The following is a 20,199-nucleotide window of genomic DNA, read 5'->3' as shown; positions in this document are numbered from 1 at the left end:
GCCACCCTGTGGTAAGAGGAGGGGAGGGGCTGCATCTTCTGTCAAAGGTAAGTTCTTTCCCACTGCTAGTCAGTCACTGTAGGGAGACGTTTCCGTCCCAGAAATTGGTGCAGAGAAGGTAGGACTTTGGTATCGCCAGCATCTGAGAAATAACTTCCTAGTCTGAGGAGCCTGAATAATTTTCAGTTAATGAATACATTTCATTTAGAACGGGAAATGAGTGGAGTTTATTTGCATTTGTCTTTGTTTTGTTTTTTAATAGTATGTACTTGTGTTTGTTATAAAGAATGTAGAGGAGCACATGAAGGACGGTGAATGACCACTTTCATCCTGTTATCATACAACCAAAATGTTCATGTGTTTATTATTTCATTAATATTTAAAATTACTTTCATTTTACTTGAAACATCATTTTTATAGCATTTTCTGAGGTGACTTTTCATTTTATTTAGATATAAAATAATGCCAATTATAAAAGAAAAAGGTTGAAGAGATTGTTTCTACATTTGGCCTAAAATGGCAAAATACTAACTCTAAAAAGACTGTTAAAGGTTTAATAGGTATATTGCAATCCCTAGATCACATATACATGTGTGTGCACACATCACTTTACCATGTAATCTGTCTCAGAAGGGAAATCACTTTGTGTCCTTTCTTCCCCAGCTGGGTTCTACTGCTGATGAAAAGGCTGTGGGTAGGGAAGGGCAGGGGCTTGGCTTCTATCTTGTCCACTCCTGACCAGAGAGGAGATTCAGGCAGGAGGAGAGGAGGGGATGGCAGGAGAGTTCTCACTTGGCTTTGCTGCTGTGAGCTCTCTGATGCTTTTCGTTTGACAGCTGTTTAAAGCTGGCTATGCAGTGTACTCTGATAGATTTTCTAAGACACTGCCCCTGCCCTCTCAAATCTCTTGGGATCTCTTGTCTCCAGTTTCCTTGATACTCCTTTCTCAGCTCTGGGACACCGAGGCATACCCCCAACTTCTCCCTGTCTAACTGTGCTTTCCCTTTAGTGGTCTTCTGGTAAGTTCCTGAGATAACCCCATGCAGACTCTTTCTTGTATGTAAACTTTGCTAAACAAACCCTCAGAGTTCAGGGCTCCAGTGTGGCAACACCTGCTCTGCTTACGGGCTGTGCACGTAGTCTCTGGGCCCTTAATTTTCCCAGGTGTAAATTGGACATCAACCAACTGCAGGTGACACGTATTGAACCAACGAGTGTCCCTAAAGTTTGTTCCTCTTTATCTGTGGTCACCAGATTGAAGCCCTGATCCCTTCTCCATGCTAAGGCACAGTGAGAGGTGAGCTCACAGCACAGCTCCTAGTGATATCTTCACAAGCCCTTCCTGTAAGTCTCTGGCTCTGCACCTTTCTTATACCCTTGATGTATTTATTATTTCATTAATACTTAAAATTATTTTGATTTTACTTGAAACATCATTTTAAATGATAGAAATGGAGAGAGTTACCACCAGCAAACTAAACTGATACAGATTCTGCCTGGATGGTTCCTGCAGTTTAGGGAGACAAACAATAAGCAATAAAATTATATATAATTAAAAGCTGTGTCAAAGAGATGGATAATGTGGTCAGAGAAGCCATGTGCTGGGGCATGTTCACACTGAGACCCTGCTGTTGGGAGAAGTCAGTTATGTGAAAGGGAGGGTTATGGGATAAAAAAAATTCCCATAGTGGGAGCAGTGTATGTAAAAATCCCAGAGCAGGAAATGAAAACAGGCTTTATGCCTGGAGAACAGTTGGATGAGGGAGAGAGAGAGCGCGAGAGCACAATGGGCCAATGTTGGAAAAAAGACAGATTTGTAGATCAGGGTAAAGAATATAATTTGCAGACTTTTGGATTTCTAACACCAGTAAAATTTCAAAACAGCATATTTGAAACTCACATGGGTAGTCAGCTTTTTAATTGGCCAAGTAAAGACACAAAGAAAAACACACAAATGAAATCCAACTAGTGTCTGCTATTGTGAACTTGAAAAAAAATTACAAGTACAATCCTTTCATTTTAATGTTAAACATGAATACATAATCTTAGATTAAAAGACCTACCTTTAAATAGAATTCATTTAGCTTTATCAAAATCTACCATTTTGCCATTATTTATCTCACTTCACTTTGGGCTAATAAAAGCTTTATTACACACGTTACTAGTCCAATGACGGGCAACTGGGAGCCATAAATTGAGAAGTAAGATGTAATCATGAACCCAGAATTTGAGGTTCCAAATCTCTGAAAGAAGAGAGATGTGGAAAACTATTTTTCATCTAGTCATTCACCAATTCTGATACAGTATATGGCAGAAAAAGCAGTAAGAAGGTAGCTGCTAATATGCTTAGAGGCTGAGCAGACTTATCAGTTATCTCATGATACCAGAGACATAAAAATTGGGGTTCAAAATGCTAGTAAATGCCTCAAGTGATTATTTGGGATCACTGGAGGACTATACCCTAGAAGGAATGAACAAGTTCTAAATAGACCAGTTATTACTAAGACTGAAACCCAGTCTTGAATTAACTCAATCTTAATTTAACTGATAAACTTTGCTGCTATTTCAACTGCCATCAATATGTTTAAAATAGAAAAAAACACTCTGGTGAAAGATGACATCAACCAGAACATATACGAATTTTGATAGGTCATGGCCATGATTCAATAACATATTACCAGCCTAACTTTGATATAAAATCAAGGGAAAAAAACAGACAATAGGAATTGGTACTAATTGTTTAAAAAAAAAAAAAAGAAAACAATAACACAAAACAAAACCTTGTAATAAATATTTTAGAAAACAGAAAATCTGGCAAAATGCAGGATTTCACTAGAATCAAATGGGAATTTTAGAACAGAAACTATAACTAAGATTATGAACTAAATATATGAACTTATAGCAGATTACAAACAGCGTAAGAGTGTATACAATTATAGAATATATCCAGGCTAGATCATAGAGAGAGAAAACACCTAAACTAGAATAAGGGAAAAATGGAACAAGGTAAAAAGGTCTAAAACGTATTTAATTAAAGTTCTTAAAAAAAAGAAAATAGAAGTACTATTCGAAAAAAATAATAACCAAGAATTTTCCAAAATTTATTGCAGCTATCAAGCACCAATTTAAGAAACTCTGCAAACCCCAAACTGAACAAATATGCATAAACATATCAGAGTAAAATCTTAAAAGAAAAGACACATTATCTTCAAAGGAAAAAAATAAAGTTGTCTACCAACTTCCCATTAAAAAATAATGCAATGACAGTTTAACATCTTAAAAAAAAAATTCTTACCTAGAACTCTCTCCCTAGAAAAAAATACCCTTCAAAAGTGCGAGTGAAGTGCTCGCTTCGGCAGCACATATACTAAAATTGGAACGATACAGAGAAGATTAGCATGGCCCCTGCGCAAGGATGACACGCAAATTCGTGAAGCGTTCCATATTTTAAAAAAAAAAAAAAAAAAGTGCGAGTGAAATAAATGTATTTTCAGCTGAATAAAAGCTGAGAGAGTTCTTTCCTCTTTGGTTTATGCTAAATGAAGTGCTAAAGGGAGTTCTTCAAGTAGAAGAAAAATGGTTCCATAAGGAAAATGGAAGTACAGGGAAAAAATCAAGAGCAATGGAGAGTATAAATACAAATAAATATTAACTATTTAAAGCAATAATAGTAATGTTTTGTAGAATTTGGCCAGGTGCAGTGGCTCATGCCTATAATCTTAGCACTTAGGTCAAGATTAGAAGATAGATTGAGGCCAGGAGTTAGAGACCAGTCTAGGCAACTGGTCTAGTGGGACCATGTCTCTACAATAAATAAAAGCAAAATTAGCCAGGCCTGGTAGTGTGTCCCTGTAGTCCCAGCTTGAGTCCAGGAGTTGGAGACTGCAGTGAGCTATGATCACATCACTGAATTCTAAACGAGGTGACAGGATGAAGCTTTGTTTCAAAAAAAAAAATGTAGAATTTAAAAACAAGGAAACAATAATATAAAATTTGAGGAGGGAACAAAAGGATTTAAAAGGTTCTAATGTCCTTGAATTGCCCAGAAAATTATTAAGGTGGACACTATACATTCAACTTTTCAAAATCTTGGATGCAAATTTAAATTCTATAGTTATCATTAAAAATAAAAGAAAGTATAAGTAATCAGCTATCAAGAGAGTAAATGAAATAATGCTAAAATACTTGATTGATTCATAAATGCTCAAGAAAGGAGAAAAAAGAAACATAGAGCAAATGTAACAAATAATAAATAAATGGAAAGATGGTAGACTGGGACCCTTTATACACACACGCATACATATATATAAATTTTAAAAGTATCTTCATAAAATGCTTCTGTATATCAGTTTTTGTATTAAATGTAAATGGATTAAGTACTCCAGTTAAAAGACAAGGATTGTTAAACTGTAAGAGAAAAATTATATGCTGTTTACTAGGGTCAGATCTTAAATGTAAGAATACTGAATGACTAAAAATAAAAGCATGGGAAAAAACTGCTATGTAAACACAAATTAAAATTGCTATAGCTGTACTAATATCAGACCAAGTAGAATTTAAGGAAATAAATGTTGCTAGAAATAAAAAGAGATCATGAAAATAAATTATATTAAACTAGGAAGATGCACTTAAATACATTCTTGCAGGGAGATTTGTGGCCCTGAATGTGCAAATTAGAAAAGAATTTGTTGAAAAAAATCAAAAGTCTAAGCTTAACGTTTAAGAAGTTAAAAAACAACAAATTGTAAAAGTATCTTCATATATGTATATATACACATGTGTATGTGTATATGGATATGCACATGTGAGAGCGTGTGTATATCCAAGTCCCTATACTTCAAATATCAGGGCTCTGGATTAGAGTTTGATCAAGTTCTTTGTTTATTCAATTCTGGCTCATCATGGGAAAAATACCCTTCTTCTGTCTAGGTAAGAATCACTGCTTTAGATACATGGAAGCTTTGTGTTATTGTGGAGACTGAATAGGAAGCCACAGTTGAAGGCATCTGTGGATCTGTGAGAAGGAACACTGCCTTTGTGCCAATGATTTTTTAAAATAACTTTTATGATTTTCCTTTAATTTGGAGATAGATGGTCTCTGGAGTACCTACATTTTACCTAATGCTTCAGAATATCTTATCCCACGTAAGCACTGAGGATTTTACCAGAATTCCAATTGGGACATTATTGATTTTACATTTTTTACATTTGTATACAAGCCATTCCCATGCCATTGGTTAACAGTAATTGGCTATATTGTCACTTTAATTTAGTAGGAATGGGTGGGTTTCCCTATGGCTGTCTTCTACTTGCTTCAAAGGCAGACTTCTTTATGCACAGTGAATAGTGTATTTGTGTACTGTCCCTTAATCCAGTTGTGCTTACTTTATGTATAATGAAAGTTACTTGAAGTTTCTGGCTTGTGTATATCATCTTTGAATTTCCAGGTATAACAGAGCTATTCACTTATTAATATACACTATTGGTCATTTCACTGGGGATTCATAAGGGGGAAGTTAAATATAGATACTCAGGTTACTATCACTATTTTTAATTTTTTTTTCTTTTTTCCTTAATGTTTTTCTATGAAATCTTTACCTCTGGTAATTTGGAAATTATTATACATATGTCCTGTTCATTTTACTTATGATTAAGTTTATATTTGAAAATCATATTTTAATAATTATTTTCTAACTACCACTACCAATAATGGTTTCTTTTGATTTCTCCTTATGTACAATGATAAGTATTTTATACTTTTCTTTTTTGTTACCATTTTTTCGGTTTGTTATTAGAATTTTAGATTTTATCCTTGGTTTGTTGGCAAAGTTCTTTTCCTTTATATCTTTTCTTTCATAGTCATATTTCAAACCACTATTGAAACTTAACTGTGTGTGTATATGTATTATTTCAGGGCTCATTGTTAGTCTTTTTAGTTATTCATGTTGAATCATAGATTTTTTTGGCAGGGATATGTTTTGAGCTGTGCTTCTGGAATTTTAATATGCATATGAATCACCTAGGGATCTTGTTAAAATATAAACTTTGATTCAGTAGATCTGGAGTGAAGCCCAAGAACTTTATTTCTAAGAGATTCCAAGGTGATGGCAATGCTCCCTGTCTATGGAGCACACATTAAACATCAAATCTTTATAAACTTCTTAATTTCAAGAAAAAATTGTGGCTCTATATATGTTGCTTTATACCTTAAAATGGCTTTTGCTTGCCTTCACACATAAACAGTGAATGGTTTATTTGGGTATAAAGTTCTTTAGACACAACCTTTTCCTTTTAAGACTCAGGAGTTCCTTTTCCAGAAAGTTGGTATACAATGTTGCTTGTAGACCTCTCTGTCATCTTAATTTTTGTTCTTTCATAGAGAAACTATTTTCTAGATAACCTGGGTTCCCATAGGATTCTTTCTTTCCCTCAAGTTCAAGAATTTTACAAGGCTATGTCTATTTTAACAGTAGCACTTTACTTATTTTTCACTGGCACATGATGGCCAATTTTGTTGTTCAGGTTTAGATCCTTCTTTTTGGTGGGAAAATTTTTCTTTTATTATATCATTCACTGTTGGTTCTTAGTTACTTTTTTATCCTCTTCTTCATGAACACTAGGTATTTCTGTCTGCTTTCAACTTTACCATGTTCTGTTCAATTACTTTTATTCTTTTTTTCCTCCTGTGTGTTTGGGAATAATATTCAAGCTCCTTGCTGCTTGAATTGTTTTTCTCAATCTGTTGACTTCTACTGAAGTTTTAAAGTGTTTCCATGACATTGTTACCTTACATTCTTTTCTTCACTTGAACCTGTTCTTTTTGTGTGTTAATTATCTTAATTAAACATCTGTGTCTTATCTAGTATACATTTTTATCCTTTTTAGTGTGATGTCTCACTAATCTTACTTATTACTCAAGGCCATACTCCTTTAAAAAGCATATCATGACTCTTTGGTCTAACTTTGATAGTCCTCTTTTGTGCTTCCTTGCATCTATTATAGTATTATAATTGTTGGCAAAATAAGACCCCTATTAGAGAAGGAAAAATGACTTCATCACTCCAAGATATGACAGGGTATCTAACATGTGATTAGGACCCAAATAATGTTTGTTGAAGGAATAAATAAGCAAATGTATGCTTATATTGCCTTGCATCTTTTGTCAATGCTCTTCTTTCTATCTCAAGCATCCTTTTCTCATTTTTCTGAGTAACACATGGTTGACTATAGAAATTCCTTTGAATATCTATGTCTCCCTTTAAGCATTCCTTGACAGTTCTCACCCTTCACTATAATAGGTGCAACTATCATGTGTTTCCATAGGCTCTTTGAATACTTTTGTCAGAGTGTTTATTTCATTGTGTTGTTTTATTTTTCTATTTACACACTTGAGACAAAATTTTAGATGGCATTGATTGTGTCTTTCAACTCTTTATTGTGTGCCCAACATTATTACTCATGTATAATATAGATTAAATGAACTTTATTGCATAAATAAGTAGAAAAGTGAATTAATAAATCCCTGAATCAATTTTAAAAACCCTTCTTGGCTATATTGTAGATCTGAGGGATAGGTATGGATGGATAATTCTATGAAGAATATTGAAAGTTATTTGGGGAATATGGACATTTTATAATATTTTTAGAAACTTTAAAATATTCTTCTAAATTATATACATCTGTATAGTTTAAAGATCCAAATGACTCATGTAAGCTTGAGGCAAAACCCACAATTTTTGGGATTTTCTTCTTTCTATTTCCTTAACCCTCAGGGACAACTACTATTAACCATTTTACTTGATTATTTAGTACAAATTTCTAAATAACATGTTTATATTCCTACTTTTTGTTGTTCAGTTGTAGTCATTATTTGTTGGATTCACATTATGGAAGATGGGGATTTAGCAACATTTCTTATTCCTCCTTCCTCTTTTCTCTTTCCTCTCCCCCTTTCCCTGAGCCCCCGCATCTACTCCCTCTCTGCCAATCCTCCACCCCAAGGTTGTATATAACTTTGGCTAAGCCAATATTTAGTGTTTAAATTATTATGGCTATGCCTTTATACTACAGATGAGTCATGTAATATACTATAATTACTTTTCCTTTCTGGGGCATTTTTTCACTAGAGTCAGTAATTATCTTGAGTTTTTTGTTAGCTTGTTTTCTTGATGCATATCACTAATTTAGAAAAGCACATCATTCTAATTTTCCCTTCACTATTTTCATTCACGTCTCTAATTTTAATTCATTTTGATCTTCCTTCATACCCCTTTCCTGGTGAATTCATAAGAGCCATAGCTAAGCTTGTTGCTCTCTAGCAAGAAGTTCAGGAGGCATCCTAGAATCTCATCTTTTTGTTATCCTGGGAGTGCCATTTATCTCTCTCCTGTGTTAGATCTCTTGTTTCTTCATCACTTCTCTACCTTTTCCCTCATTTTAATGAATCATTCTCTAGAAGCTTCCTAGATATCTGAAAATTATTTCTTTAATGAATACTTCTGTGTATTATCCCTGTTTCTGTCTCTGTCTCTTTCTGTGTATATATATTTTTTCCTGAGATTTTTTCTTTGAATTCTTTTTTTCTTTGAATTCTTAGAAATATCATTCTGTCCCTGATTCCCAGATGTAGTATCTTCTTATTTATCTCTGAGGGTGTGAATAGACCTTTGAGGAAGGGGGTCTTTTTCTTCTCCTTCCAAACTTTCATTTCCTTCCAGATTGCTATTTTTTTTTATTTTGTTTATATTGTCACCATATTTCACATTGGAGACTCTTCTAAGATTTCTGGTGATCCTGGTTTGTCTGTTTGTATTTAAGAAAAGGAGCTGTGAGCTTAATTGGAAGATGTGGATGGTTCATCTCATGGCCCAATAATGTCTTTAGATATTTTAATTTGAATTGATTTGATAGCTAAGAGAACGATTTTTTATTTCAATATTCTGAGAACAAAGTGGGGCAAAGAGCTGAGGGTCTTGGTATTAAACCCATAAATTTTTATTTTATACTTGTATTTAGTATATTACTCTTGCCCTTAATTGTACCCAATTATGGCTCAGGATATAGACTTGCTATTTTACCCTCTTTAGATAATGATATACCCTTTTGCCAAAGTAAGGGAAGGAAACTAAAGTTCTAACTGCTTTTCAAGTAGACTTTCAATCAGTCATAATGTTTTTGACACCAACTTTATCCTGCTTTTGGAAGCATCTGATGTACTACTTCTGGAACTTTTTTCTTTCTATTTGAGACAGAGTCTCACTGTTGCTCAGGCTAAAGGGCCATGGCCTCAGGCTGTCTCATAGCAGCCTCAGACTACTGGGTTCAGGCAATCCTCCTGCCTGGGACTACAGGTACCTGGCATGACACCTGGATAATTCTACTATTTTTAATAGAAACAGTATCTTGTTCTTGTTCAGGCTGGTCTTGAACGCCTGAGCTCAAGGGATTGGCTGCCCAGAGTGCTAGGGATATAGCATGAGCCACCATTCCTGGACCCACTTCTAGCACTTTTTCTAGTAATGTAGGGAAAATTGAGTCACTTCTAGAAATTTACCACTGTTGTCTTAGGACTTACACTTCTTTGGCCTTTGAAGTCCAACTTAAAAAATTCTACAACTATTATAGATACTAAATTTGTAATATGGAAATCCTTTCCACTCAAGCAATCTCCAGGCCCAAATAGTTTTTTTTTATTTTTATTAAATCATAGCTGTGTACATTAATGTAATCATGGGGTACAATGTGCTGCTTTTATATACAATTTGAAATATTTTCATCAAACTGGTTAACGTAGCCTTCATGGCATTTTCTTAGTTATTGTGTTTAGACATTTATATTCTACACCTAGTAAATTTCATATGTACCCTTGTAAAATGCACCGTAAGTGTGGTCCTACCAATTACCCTCCCTCAGCCCATCCTCCCCCTCCGTCTCCTCCCCCCCTCCCTTCTCTCCCTCTCCCCTTTCCCCTTCTTCTTGGGCTATAATTGAGTTATAGCTTTCATAAGAAAAGCTGAGTACATTGGATACTTTTTCTTCCATTCTTGAGATTCTTTGCTAAGAAGAATATATTCCAGCTTCACCCATGTAAACATGTAAGAGGTAAAGTCTCCATCTTTCTTTAAGGCTGCATAATATTCCATGGTGTACATATACCACTATTTATGAATCCATTCGTGGGTGGATGGGCACTTGGGCTTCTTCTGTGACTTAGCAATTATGAATTGGGTTGCAATAAAAATTGTGGTACAAATATCTTTGTTATAATGTGATTTTTGGTCTTCTGGATATATACCTAGTAGAGGAATTGTAGGATTGAATGGCAGGTCTATTTTTAGGTCTCTAAGTGATCTCCAAACATCTTTCCAAAAGGAACGTATTAGTTTACATTCCCACCAGCAGTATAGAAGTGTTCCCTTTTCTCGACATCCACACCAACATCTCTGGTTTGGGGATTTTGTGATGTGGGCTAATCTTACTGGAGTTAGATGATATCTCAAAGTAGTTTTGATTTGCATTTCTCTGATGATTAAGGATGATGAGCATTTTTTCATCTGTCTGTAGCAGTGCTCCTGTCTCTTCAGAGAAGTTTCTCTTCAAGTCCCCTGCCCACCCTGAGATGGGATCACTTGTTCTTTTCTTGCTAATACATTTGAGTTCTCTGTGGATTCTGGTTATTAAAACTTTAAGGATGTGAAATATCTCTATAAAGAGAACTATGAAACTCTAAGAAAAAAAATAGCTGCAGATGTTAACAAATGGAAAAACATACCATGCTCATGATCGGAAAGAATCAACATTGTTAAAATGTCCATACTACCTAAAGCAATATACAATTTTAATGCAATCCCTATTAAAGTTCCACTGTCATACTTTAAAGATCTCGAAAAAAATAATACTTTGTTTTATATGGAATCACAAAAAAACCTCGAATAGCCAAGATATTACTCAGAACTAAAAACAAAGCAGGAAGAATTATGCTACCAGACATCAGACTATCCTATAAATTGATAGTGATCAAAACAGCATGGTACTGGCACAAAACCAGAGAAGTTGATGTATGGAATGGAATAGAAAACCGAGAGATAAACCCAGTTACTTACCAGTATTTGGTCTTTGACAAGCCAATTAAAAGCATTCAATGGGAAAAAGATTCCCTGTTTAACAAATGGTGCTGGGTGAACTGGCTGGTGACCTGTAGAAGACTGAAACTAAACCCACACCTTTCATCATTAACTAAGATAGACTCTCAGTGGATTAAAGATTTAAACTTAAGACGTGAAACTATAAAAATACTGGAAAAAAGTGCAGGGAAAACTCTTTAAGAAATTGGCCTGGGCGAATATTTTATGAGGAGGATCCCCCGGGCAATTGAAGCAGCATCAAAAATACACTACTGGGACCTGATCAAACTAAAAAGCTTCTGCACAGCCAAGAACACAGTAAGTAAAGCAAGCAGTCAGCCCTTAGAATGGGAGAAGATATTTGCAGGTTGTGTCTCTAACAAAGGTTTAATAACCAAATAGTTTTACTAGTGAGTTTTAGCAAGTGTTTAAAGAAGAAATTCTACCAATTCTGTATAATCTTTTCTAGAAAATAGATATCTATTTCCCAATTTATTTTATTAATGTGGAATGAGTCTAGTACTAAATCCAGACAAAGACTATATGCAAAAGAAAGCTTTAGACCAATATAGCTCCTGAATGTAGACACAAAAAATTAATAAAATATTATCAAATAGTATTTTATTTCAGAAAATACATGAAAAGAATTTTAAAAAAGACCAAATTGGATTTATTTCAGGAATATAAGGCAATAAAATAAATCAGTGTAATTCAACCAGTTAACAGATTAAAGAAGATAGATCTATCTATGGGATCATATCAATTGATGCAGAAAAAGGATTTGATGAAAGTTAAACTCAGAAAGATAAGAGTAGAGGGAAAATTTCTTGACTTGATAAAGAATATTGAAATCCTACAGCTAACATTATATGTTATATCTAAGAGTGAAAGACTGAATGCTTTCCCCTTAAGGTCAAGAATAAGGTCTACTCTCACTACTCTTGTTTTACATAGTACTGAAAGTTCTATCCAGTGCACTAAGAAAAGAAAAGAAAGTAAGCAAAACTGCCTTTGTTTTCAGATGACATTTTTTGTCTACATAGAAAAATCACAAGATATCTATAAACTAACTTTTTTCATAGTTTTGTAATAATCATGTTTATAATTTTTTAAAATCATACTTTGATGAATATTATTTAATGGTTTATTTGAGCATGTCTCTCTAAGTCACCTCAGTTATGCATCTCAGGTCACATTTCATGTGATGTGAGCCACATATTTTGACATACACATTAGTTTACATTTGAAGTGAAAACTTAGAGGATTATTTCTTTGTACACTGCACTTTCTTTATAACTTTATGATTATTCTGTGTTGGTGCTAGGGTTAAGTAATCTTAATGGTGCCTCCTTTCATCTCTTTTCTTTCTTTCTTTCTTTTTTTTAAAGATAGAGTCTTGCTCTGTTGCCCAGGCTGTAGTACAGTGTCATCATCAAAGGTTACTGCACCTCCACTGCCTAGCCTCAAATAATCCTCCTGCCTTGGCCTCCCAAAGTGCTAGGATTACTGATATAAGCCACCATATCTGGCCACTTCTTTTGTTTGCTTTATTTTTTTTATGTTGTAATCTACCATGTGGACATATAAAGCCAATTCCCCATCCCTTTCATCTTTTGAAAAGGGCACAGCAATGACATCTTTGTACTGTGCAGATCATCCAGTCTCCTAGTAGTCATACAGAACAGCAAACCTCCAGCTTCACTGTTGTCAAGAAGTGCAACATTTGGTGTCTCACTTTACAGCCCTTTGTAAGCTGAATCAGATCAAATCAAAGAACCTTTTGGTTACAGCAGGAATAAATCCCAGTGTCAACGGTACTCAGTGAACTTTCTGCAACAGGATAAACCACTGCTTCTGGATGGTATTGACAATGTGAAAATTCAATACAGAGAAATGCCTGAGAACACCTTGAGTAAGTTGGCCAGTCAATCATTCCCCACAAGCACCAATATAAATCACTCCAAGATTTTAATTCTTCAAAAAGACTATTCAAATACTCATGAACATCCCAAATCTTAATCTCTAATGTGAACATAAATAAAATTTCCATGTCTATACATATTTATTTTTCTAGGAATACAAGGAATTCTTCTTTTTGTTTCTTTTTTATGTGTTTCTTACATAGACAACATCTATATCAGCAGTTCTCAACCTGTGGGTCACAACCCCTTTGTAACAATGAAAATACATCACAGCATTAGGAAGGTATAATCTGGATCCATGTACTCAGGATCAGTATCTCAATCTTCTTACTAAAATGGTTACTTCTAAACTTATCTTTTTTGTCCTTTAAATCATCGACTTCATTGTATGTGGACAAATCAGCTATACGTGTAAGAAGATTTCCATTAATACAGTCTCATTGCATGGGGTCGCTATTATGGCATTCATGTTTTTGTGGCAATACTGAATACATTATTCAACTAATGAGTCCATTTTCAAAAACTCTGAAGAAATAAGAATTGAAATGAAAGTTCCTGGCTCTAAAGTGGACATCTCACAGTCTTTATTTTCCTTAGTGTTCTTTTTAACATATTTTATCAACCAGGTAGCAGGCTAGGATGCTGCAGCATCATGGCAGGAGTATGGGTGGTGCTGGCTGCTGCAAGAGATAGGGGCCCAGCAAGGGCTGCTGTCCCCCCGAGGAGATGAAAAAACTCAGTCACAGAGATTAACTAATCTGAACCAGATTAGTTCAAATTTGGGACAGTCTGGCTCCAGAGACTACACTCTTAACCATTACACTATACTGGCTTTTCAACAGGATGAGTCGTAGATATTCAGAAAATAAGAATTTCATTAACAGTAATCATCAAATGCTGTTTGTTATGATCTTTTATCCATTAATTGGAATCTATCAGACAATCAGCTGGGAAACAGTAGCAAGGTTTGTGCTAGGATTAATACCCAAAGAGTATGCAAAAAGGCGTGATGAATTGAAGAGCTGTGAATGCTCACCTGTTGAAAACCAGTATAAAATCTTCTCATAGCTGCTGGAGACAGTCCTGTTGAAACTTCAGCTTCATATATCAAATCTTCACTTCTTGACATGCCGGGAGAACTTCAGGAGACTCCAGTTGGTCAGGATGCAGTTTCCAAAACAGGAAGACATAGTATAGCTTCCACAGGGAATTGTCCTTGAGCAAGTGAAAATTGTACGACTCATAATGGTAGGGAAAATGCGAAGACCCAAATGTGCTGATCCGTGTATGTGATGAAGCAAAAAGCTTGAAAGAAGATTTTACTTGCCCACAAGATGTTTTCATATCAGAAATGAAGCACTTTGCTGAGACATGTAATAATAACAGATGCATTAAAGAGGATAGGAAGGACAGTTTTACATTACCCACATCACACTCTCCCAACCCCCAAGGAGCACAGTATGGAAGCTTTGTTAAGTTGTTATCATCTTAAAATAATCTGTTATAAGATGTTTTTTAAAACTTCATGGTAACCAAAAGCAAAAATCTATAGTAGATGTGCACACATACACGTGCATGCAAAGCAAGGAAGCAAAATGTACCACTGGAGAAAATAACTTAACCACAAAGGAAGACAGCAAGAGAGGAAGTAAGGAACAAAGGGTCTACAAACAACTAGAAAAGAATTTTTTAAATGGTAGCCTCCTTACCTATTAATAATTGCCTTTAATGTAAATTTAGTTCAAGTATGGAGGCTCATGGCTATAACCCCAACACTTTGGGAAAGCAAAGTGTGAGGATAGCTGGAGGCCAGGAGTGCAAGATCAGCCTGGGGAATGGAGCAAAATCCCATCTCTACAAAAAGTAATAAAGAAATTAGTCAGATGTGGTGCCATGTGACTACATGGGAGGCTAAGGTGAGAGGATTTCTTAAGCCTGAGAGGTTAAACTAGATAAGGACACTTTGAAAACACCAAAACTATAGGCCAATATTCCTGATCAATGTAGATGCAACAATCTTCAACAATATGCCAGCAAACTAAATTCAACAAACATTAAAATGATAATTCATAATGATCAAATGGAATTAATGCCAGGGATGTAAGGATGGCTCAAAATACATAAGTCATTAAATGTAGCTTAGCACATAATAGGATATAGGACAAAAAATATGTAATCACCTTAATAGATATAGCAAAAGCATTTGATAAAGTTCATTATCTTTACATCCTTTGAAAAAAGAAGCCCTCAAAAAATTAGGTATAGAAGAAATTTACTCTAACATAATAAATGGCATATATGATAAGCACATTGGTAACATCATCTAAACAGAGCAACGTTTAAAGGTTGGTCTTCATTTAAGATGCAAGGGTGCCCACTTTGCTACTTCTATTCAGTATAGTACTAGAAGTCCTAGCCAGAGCAGTTAGGCAAGAGAAAGAAATAAAAACCATCCCAAAGGGAAGGGAAGAAGATAAGTCGTCCTTTTTAAAATATGACATGAACTTAGGTAAAGAAAACCCTGAGGACTCCACTAAAAGCTATTAGAACTAGTAAACAAATTAATAGAGTTGCACTTTACAAAATCAACATGCAAATAGCAGTAGCATTTCTATATATTTCTATAAATATATCTATATTCTAGATAATGAGTATCTAAAAAAAGAAATTTAAGCAGTAATCCCATTTACAACAGATACAAAAAAGGGAAATACTTAGGAATAAACTTAACCAGGAGGTGAAATATCTCTACAATGAAATTTGTAAAACATTGATGAAAGATTGAAGAAGACACAAATAAATGGAAAGATATCCCATGTTCATGGATTGGAAAATTAATATTGTTAAAATATCCATACTGCCCGAAGTGGTTTACAGATTCAATGCTATCTATCAAAATTCTAATGGCATTCTTCACAGAAATAGAAAAAAAATTGTAAAATTTCCATGGAACCATAAAAGACCCTCAGATAGCCAAAGCTGTCAGTTGAAGGTTCTGTGAGGAAACTGAGAGAACTTTGCCTCAGGTGTAAGTCCACACCTAAAATTGTATGGATGCAAGAAACAGACTACTGCTCATGGGATGGCAAGTAGCAATCATCTTTATTTCAAAGGGTCTTTTATAGTCAGTAAGTAACGTACACCACATCAATCAATAGTCTATAATTAACATTCCCTATTCTATCCTAACCTTAAAAGGAAACACTGAGTCCGGAAAACTGACTTTAAAACAACCATATTATTTCTTAAGCAACCATGCATTCCAAACTTTATTTCTATAGAGTAAAAAATCAACAAATGAAGCAAGGGGGTAATTTATTTTACAAGTACTCAATTTAGTTCTAAGAATTAAGTTTTACAGCAGGAGCTTGGAAGCCACCCGCTGGAGGATGGCGGCATTTTACACACACCTCACCTTAGACTTGTTCCCCTGCACAGAGGGCTATCAACCCTTATCTGCTTGGGCGAATAGCAGTGCAGTCGGAGTTCCATATAGAAGGTGGTTAATCCTGTTCTGTAGGTTCTGGCCTGCCTGTTTTCTAAGGGGCAAGGCTTCAGACAAGACCCCAATACTCACAAACTGTTATTACTCATATTCTTAGTTTTTCAAAAGAGTGCAAGTAATGTGGAAATTATCTCACACAAAGCAATCTTGATTCAAAAGAACAAAGCTGGAGGCATCATACTACTTGACTTCAGAATATATCACAAAGCTTTGGTAACTAAAACACAATGGTAACAGCATAAAACCACACACATAGTCCAGTGGATTAGAATAGAGAAATAGAAATAAGTCCACACATTTACAGCCAAACAATTTGGGACAAAATGGACAAGAATATAGGGAGAGAAAAACAGTCTCTTCAATAGTGTTTGGCAAACTGGATATACACATGCAAAAGATGAAATTAGACCCTTTTCCAATGCTACATATAAAAATCAACTCTAAATGAATTAAAAACGTAAATGTAAGACCCCTAAACAATGAAAAAGTTAGAAAAAAACATAGGGGAAGATTTCCATAACATTGATCTGGGCAATGATTTTTTTAAAATATAAACATCAAAGCATAGCAAAAATTGGACAAATGAGATTATATAAGACTAAAAAGCTCTGTACAAAAAAGAAAGCAACCAACAGAGTCAAGAGGCATCCTAAAGAATGGTGTAAAATATTTGCAAACTATGACTTAGATCTGGGGGTTAATATCCAAAAAACCACACTGTACCCCAGAAGTGCATTAATGTACATAGTTACCATTCAATAAAAATAAACAAATAAATAAAATACATAAGGAACTCAAATAACTCAATGGTAAGAAAACAAATGACTGAATTGAAAAAATAAGCAAAAGACCTGAATAGACATTTCTCAAAAGAAGAAAACAAATATGGCAAACAGGTGTCAAAGAACTCAAACTCAACCTCCCATTTGATACTGCAATCCCATTACTAGGCATCTACCCAGAAGAAAAAAAAATAAAATCATTCTATCATAAGGACATTTGTACTAGACTGTTTCTTTCAGCTCAGTTTACAATTGCCAAAATGTAGAAACAACCTAAATGCCCATCAACCCAGGAATGGATTAACAAGCTGTGGTATATGTACACCATGGAATACTATTCAGCCATTAAAAAAGATGGAGACTTTACACCATTTGTATTAACCTGGATGGAGGTGGAACACATTCTTCTTAATAAAGTATCATAAGAATGGAGATGCAAATACCCAATGTACTCAATACTAATATGAAGCCAGTAGATGATCTAATATATATATCCACATAAGAGAAAAACTCAATTCAATTTAAGGTGGGGAGCCAGGAGATGTGAGGTGGGAGAGAATGGGCATGCTCCCATTTAAGGGGCATAGCATTATGGTGTATGGCACACCTCTTGGGGGATGGGACACAATTATAAGAGGGAATTTACCTAACAAATTCAAATAGCATAACCTAATTCTTTGTACCATCTATTAACCTGAAACAATAAAAAAAGGAAATGTTCAACATTGCTAATCATCAGAGAGTTGTGAATTAAAGCCGCAAAGAAGATATCACCTCACTTCAGTTAAACTGACTGCTATCGAAAAGATAAAAGACAGTAAATATCAGTGAAGATGTAGAGAAAAGGGACCACTTGCATGCTCTTGGTGAGAATCTAAATTAATACAATCATTATAGAGAACAGTATGGGGGTCCTCAAAATATTAAAAATAGAACTACTCTGTGATGCAGCAACCCCACTACTGGGTGAATATCCAGAGTAAGTGAAATCACTATGTCCAGGAGACAGCTGCATTGTCATCTTTATTGCAGCATTATTCACAGTAGCCAAGATATGGAATCAACCTAAGTATTTATCAATAGATGAATGAATAAAGAAAATGTAGTATAGATACACAGTGTGACACTTAGTCTGGAAATATACCCAGTAGTTGGGTTACTGCATCATGGAGTAGTTGCATTTTTAATATTTTGAGGACCCCCCACACTGTTCTTTCTCCACATGGTTGTACTAATTTCGTTTTGGTCATAAAAAGAAGGAAATCTTCTAATTTTGACAACATGGATGAACTTAGGACACATTATGTTAAGTGAAACAGGAACCAGAGAAAGACAAATACCACATGATCTCACTCCTGGGTGTAAACTAAAAAAAATGATCTTGTAGAAGAGAGTAGAAAGACCATTAGCAGGGGTTGAAGCAATTGGGAAGGGGGTGTGGGAAGATGTTGGTTGAAGGATAAGAGGACTGCAGTCAAGATCTGCTGTGCAGGTTGGTGACTCCAGTTAGTAACAATATATTGTATTCTTGAAAAATATTAAGAGAGTGGATGTTAAGTTTTCTCACCACAAAATTGATAACTAGTGAGATAATGTATTAATATATGTTAATTAGATTGATTTAGTCATTCCACAATGCATATATACTATAAAGCATATATATGATAAATACATAAAATTTTATCTGTCATTTTAAAAATTTAAAAAGAATAGAGTGGGAAGAATCAGTTTACTTGACATGGAAACTCACATAGCTACAGTAGTAAAAACAATGGAGTTGACAGAGGAATGAACTCAGAAATCAATGGGAGAAGATATTTGCAGACAACATGTCTGGCAAAAGACTAGTATCTATATTAACTCAAATATGAACACTTAAAAAACGATCTAATTAGAAAATGAACAAAACACATGAACTGATGTTTACCAAAGAGAATACACAGATGGCAAATAAACACATAAGAAGATATTCAACACTACTAGCTATTAAGGAAATTCAGATTAGAGCCACCATAAAATATCATTATACACCTATCAGAATAGCTGAAAACAAACAAGTTCATGTCAATGAAATGCTGGAAGGATGCCGAGAAGGTGTATTACTCATATATTGGTGATAGGAACAAAAAATGACATAACCATTCTGGAAAACAATCAGTTTTTTTAAAAAAATAAAAGCATTCAGGTATAGTACAACTTAGCAATTGTGCTCTTGGGCACTTAGAGCAATAAAGACAAGTTCACATAAAAAAAAACCATACACAAATATATAAAGCAGCTTTACTCCTAATAGCTAAAAATGGGAACAACACAGATACCTTTCAGTAGATTAATGGATAAACAGACCGTGGTGTGTACCCAGCATGGGACTACACGATGGTAATAGGACACAAAACATTGCTACATGCAACAACCTTGATGAATCTCTGGGGAATTATGATGATGTAAAAAAAATAACAAAGCCAATCTCCAAAAGTTGTATACCATGATTCCACCTATAAAATAGACCCTTGAAATGACAAAAATTATAGAAATGGAGAACCTATTAGTAGTTGCTGGGTGTTCAGGAGAAACTGGGGTTGGAGGCAAGGATGTGCAGCTATAAAAGGTAACTTATGGGATCCTGGTGGTGAGGTACATGTTCTGTGCATTACTGTGTTATGTCAATATCCTGTTTATTTTGTTGTACTAGAGTTTTGCAAGATGTTACCATTGAGGGAAACTGGGTCAAGGATATATGACATCTCTTTTCATTATTTCTTACAAATGCATGTGATGTACAATTATTTTTAAATAAAAGATTTAACTTAATTTTAAAAAATACCAGATCTTCCAGGTAAAATAGGACATACTTTTTTTTTTTTTTT

General features: G+C 34.7%; 1 protein-coding gene, 1 non-coding gene and 1 pseudogene across 2 annotated transcripts in view; 2 read left to right on the top strand and 1 right to left on the bottom strand.

Annotated features, from left to right (window-relative positions):
- ADAMTSL3 (ADAMTS like 3) overlaps positions 1–20,199 on the top strand; it is a 391,341-nt gene that overhangs the window by 114,273 nt on the left and 256,869 nt on the right. The window lies entirely within an intron of this gene.
- On the top strand, positions 3,344–3,450 carry LOC111723471. Its single transcript, XR_002771998.1, has one exon. It is a non-coding gene; the product is annotated as a U6 spliceosomal RNA (small nuclear RNA).
- LOC111723395 lies at positions 7,534–14,174 on the bottom strand (annotated as a pseudogene).

Source organism: Otolemur garnettii, unplaced genomic scaffold (genome assembly GCF_000181295.1).
Source record: "Otolemur garnettii isolate 467f Iridium unplaced genomic scaffold, OtoGar3 scaffold00011, whole genome shotgun sequence".
Taxonomy (NCBI): domain Eukaryota; kingdom Metazoa; phylum Chordata; class Mammalia; order Primates; family Galagidae; genus Otolemur; species Otolemur garnettii.
The sequence above is the reverse complement of the archived record's forward strand: the minus strand, read 5'-3'. Positions and strand labels throughout refer to the sequence as shown.